At 39.3% G+C, this 4,998-nt stretch overlaps 1 pseudogene; it reads right to left on the reverse strand.

Moving 5' to 3' along the window:
• Window positions 1–1,217: 1,217 nt before the first annotated feature.
• LOC101569412 lies at window positions 1,218–1,951 on the reverse strand (annotated as a pseudogene).
• Between the last annotated feature and the right edge of the window lie 3,047 nt (window positions 1,952–4,998).

A 4,998-nucleotide genomic window follows, 5' to 3' on the forward strand; every position in this document is an offset into this window, starting at 1 on the left:
AGAGAGAGAGAGAGAGAGAGAGAGAGAGAGAGAGAGAGAGAGATTATTTAGATGCACAACAAGATGCAAGACTGAAAAAAAATAGTACCTCCTAAAAAAATTAAACTCAGAATTAGCTTATGGCCCTCAGGTGTTTATACACGCATGTTCATAGCAGCATTATTTATAATACTCAAAAAATTATAGCAATCAGGACTGGTGAGATGGCTCAGTGGTCTAAAGCACCTACTTAGAACAAGCTTAGCAAAGCGCAGGGACCCTGGTTCAATCCCCCAGCACCACATGCCAGCCAGCCCCGCCCCCGGTGGGCTGAGCCAGCCACACATACACACATAAATAAATAAATAAAATTTTAAAAAAATTATAGCAATCCAAATATTCACCAATGGATAAACAAATTGGCATACACCTGCAGTGGTTTAGTATTAGCCATAAAAAAAAAAAAAAAAAGAGCCAGGTGCAATTGTGTGTTCCTATAGTCCCAGACACTCAGCAGTCTGAGGCAAGACTCTTCAAAACAAAAGCAGAAACAATTCCACCCCCCCAAGAAAAGGGAATGAAATTTTGAGACATGCTACTACATGGATCAGCCTTGCAAGCATTATACTGAGAGAAATGAACCATATACAAAAAGCACTAATTCCCTATTATACTACTTAAATGTGGTTACTGTAGTAATCAAATTTATCAGATGTCAAATAGAACAATAGCTTCCAGGGCCTGGGGGGAATTACTTAATGAATATAGATAATCAGTTTGAGACAAAGAAAGTTTTTGGAGATGGATGGTGGTGATTACTGGCTTTGATTTTTTTCCTTGTGGTGCTGGGAATTGACACAGGTTTTCACATTGCACTACATCCCCAGCCCTTGTTGTATTTTTTATTTTAAGCCATTCTCACTAAGTTGCTAGATTGCAGGCTGAGTGTGAACTTGTCATCCTGCTGCGTGAATTTCCCAGGGTGCTGGGATTATAATCATGGCATCATGCCTGCTTTAACTAAGATTTTTTTTTTTTTACTGGGACTATACTGAATTGTTTTTTCCACTTTCTTAAACTTTATTAAAGAAAAAAAGTAACCATGGTGGTAACTTTCTAGAACATGGTCAGTTTTCTGGGATTCCTCCCTTGAAAGCAGGATCTGATTTCCAGATCCATGCCGGAAGTGCACAGCTCCCAACTGTACTGAGCAGGCAAGGATCTGAAGCCTGAAGTGCTCATCTTCCCACTTTCCCCGGTCTGTGGTCTGTCTTTGGATCAGCAATAACTGCCTAAATAGTGACTATGGCTTCATTAATTTTTGTCTGTAGCTCTCTGAGTTCTTCTATATGCAGCAATTGCAGAATTTGAGCAGCTTCATTAAGAACTGCACCTCCTGTGTCAAAACCAAGAATATGTTTGTCTAAACAACAGGCAAACGGTCTTGTTTGACTCGCTTTAGCAACTGTATCCTGTGTTAGGCGCTCCTGAACCAATTTTCTGCTAATGCCTTGAGCATCACCAGGTAATCATCCTGGCGCTGAACCTGAAGGAGGTTGGCCAAAGCCATGACCCCGGCCTTGAAATCGGGATTGTTCACATCCAAATTAATCAATGGCTCTGCATTTTCACTTGCATTGTCAGTATTGTTTGCATTGTCAGGGCTTAAGTCCTTGTATTTTTCAGCATTATCTCCATATTCAAGTCTAACAGCCAAACCAAGGAGACAGTCAATTGCTTCTTGCCGATCCTGAATCTTGAAAGGGCAGCCAACATCTAAGAAATACGTTTCAAAGAACTTGGGCCAGTAGCTGCTGGGGGTGTTTCTTAAATTACCTCTGTCTTCAATCTTGTAGTGTCTGATTTTCTGGTCTTCAAGCCAAACAATAAAGTTTCTAAATTCTGTTTCATCTTTGCAGTTGAAACTGGCAGGTTTGTGGTAGTCGAGTGCTGTCAGCTTGCATCGGAACATGGGACCATACTGAATTTATAAATCCAGTCATAAGGAAAAACTTGATAATATTTACTTTTCTGTCCATTCATGTGAATATCTCTCCATAAATATAGATCTTCTTTGAAGTTTTTCCTGTTTTGTAGTTCATGTCTATAGATCTTGCTCAAATTTTGTTATATTTATCCTAAATACTTTTTTTGTTTTCCTTTTTCTTTTTTTTTTTAATTTTTATTTATGTGTGTGTGTGTGTGTGTGTGTGGCCAGTTCATCCCACCAGGGGGCAGGCTGGCTGGCATGTGGTGCTGGGGGATTGAATCGTGGTCCCTGGGCTTCGCTAAGCTTGTTCTAAGTAGGTGCTTTAGACCACTGAGCCATCTCACCAGCCCCTCCTTTTTCATTTTTTATCTTTGCTTTTGTTTTTGTTTTTTAGTGAAAATGCATTGACTAGAGAGTAAGAACCGGGAAATGATAATAGACTAATCTAAATGGTATCATCTTTATTTTCAATTTTAGTATGCTAATATAAATGACATTCTTTTATTTCTTTTTCAGTATCAGGGATGGAACCATGTTAGGCAAGCACTTTACCACTGAGCTACGTCTCTAACCCTTAATTTCAAATGTTAATTCTTTATTGTTGGTATGTAAGAAAGCAATTAACTTTTTTTTTTCTATGTATTTGGTTGTTGCAAGATCTCACTACGCAGCTCGGACTCATGGTGATCCTCCTGCTTTCAGCCTCCCCAGCACTGGGATTACAGGTGTGAGCCACTATGTCTGGACTCTGGCCGGCTCAGCCCTCCCAGGGCCCGGGCTGGTGCGGCATGTGGTGCTGGGGTTCAAACCCCAGTCCCTGCGTTTGCTATCTCACCAGCCCCTGGTCTTTATTTTTGATTTGATGGCTGTACAGGGGGTTGAACCTAGCGCCTTTACAACTGAGTTACATTTTAAGACCTTTTTTATTTTTTATTTTGAGACAGGGTCTCATTAAGCCTCTATATTGCCCAGACTGGGCTCAAACTTTCTTTTTTTTTTTTTTTGGTGGAACCGGGGTTTTGAACTCAGGCCCTTGTGCTTGCCAGGCAAGTGCTTATTCTACCAAGCCATTTCCCCGGCCCCAGGGCTCAAACTTTCTATTTTCCTGTTTCAATCGCCCAAAGTGCTAGGTATGCACCACTATAGCTGGCTTCTCTGGGATATCCTGTAGAGACCATCACTGTCATGTGTGAACAAACACATCTTGTTGCTTCCCAGCCAGGTTTATTTCCTTTTCTTGCCTTATTGCATTGGCTGAGACTTCTAGTGTGATTTAAGTAGGGTGATGACAAGACACCTTTGTCTTATTCCTGATCTTACAGGGAGATCATCTAGTTCTTCATCAATAAATTTTTACATCTAATATTAACTTTCCCCCCTTTTATGTTCACTTTGTTATTAAAAGTAGAAGATTAAGTATATAGAAAAAGGGAAATTATTGTAGCCTATAATTTGGCATCCAAAGACACTGTGGTACAATGTGGATATTTTCATATTTTTCTATATGTTCTATTTTGGTTTTATTACATCATTATTTTCATACTTATTATCAATTCATAGTCTCAGTTTTTTCAGTAGTTTCTTTTTTCCTTTTTTTTTTTTTTTTCATTTGAGACAGAATCTCATGAAGTTCAGGCTGGCATTGAACTCACTATGTAGCCCAGACCTGCCTCAAACTTGTAGTGATCCTCCTGCCTCAGCCTCCCAGGTGCTGGGATTACAGGCATGTGCCATTATGCCCAGTTCCTTCATTATTTTCATGTTTTAAACATTTTTTTTTCCTCTTTGTGGGACTGGGGACTGAACTGAAAACATCATACATACTAAGCAAGCTTTCTCCTTGTTTATCTGTATATTTATTTATTTGGTACTGGGGGGATTTAACTTAAGGTCTTAGCACTGTGTGGCACCACACCAAATTTAAACTTTTTAAGGTTACTATTTATTTATTTATTTATTTATGTCTTTTTTTTTTTTTTTTTTGCGGAACCAGGGATTGAACTCAGGCCCTTGCGCTTGCCAGGGAAGCGCTTATTCCACTGAGCCATCTCCCTGGCCCACTGAGCCATCTCCCTGGCCCTATTTATTTATATCTTAAGGAAGGGTCTACAGGGTGTTCAGGGTCTCACTACTAGATCCTACTCGTAGTGATCTGCCTGTTTACCACCTCCTGAAAGCTGGGATTACAGGTGTGCACCACCACGCCCAGTCTCGACTGCCATCTCAAAGTGCCCCGGGGGCAGGGCCAGGCAGCACGGCGGCCTAGGGATCAAACCCCCAGCCAGCCGCTGCACCTGCTTGCAGGCACTTTAATCTGCAGAGTTATTTGGCAAATCCTAGATCTTTAAATTATTTTTATTATTCCTGTTATAAGTAATGTTACTACAAAAATACATGTAACTGAGTGTGATGACATACTTCTGTAATCCCCGCAACTTGGAAGGTTGAGGCAGGAGGATGCCTGGGTTTTATAGTGAATTCAAGTCAACCTGAATTGCAAAGTGAAACCCAGTCTCAAACAAACACATAAATACATACATAAATAACTAAATATAAATAAAATGGTTTTGGAAGCTAAATATTCTAAATAATATTTCTCTTTATTCTAGAACCATACTGTTTAGATTCTTATGGTCTTTTATCTGAAGATAGTCTGACTTCACATTTTTTCCCTCGTTCCTTTTTTATAATTAATAACTGTTTACCCTTCAAGTGAACTTACTCAGTAATTTGTTAAGCTAAATTTTGGGAGCAAGGAGACTGGTCAAAAGTGCACTTATAAATTAAATTGGGAAGTATTCCTTGTTTCATCCAGAAACTGCTAGATTTCTCAGTCCAATCCTCTTTCAAATCTATCAGTAGTTTTATAATTTTCTTAAAATAGAGTACATTTAGTAAAACATTTTGTGAAAGCATAAGGTCTTACGTTTCCCAGTTCTTGATTATTGGGATATAGGATGCCATTGATTGTGTATAAGGTCAGTTCTCCTGATACGTAAGATGATAAAATTCCCACTAAAAAAAAAAAA

Source organism: Octodon degus, unplaced genomic scaffold (assembly GCF_000260255.1).
Source record: "Octodon degus isolate 3935 unplaced genomic scaffold, OctDeg1.0 scaffold00158, whole genome shotgun sequence".
Classification (NCBI taxonomy): domain Eukaryota; kingdom Metazoa; phylum Chordata; class Mammalia; order Rodentia; family Octodontidae; genus Octodon; species Octodon degus.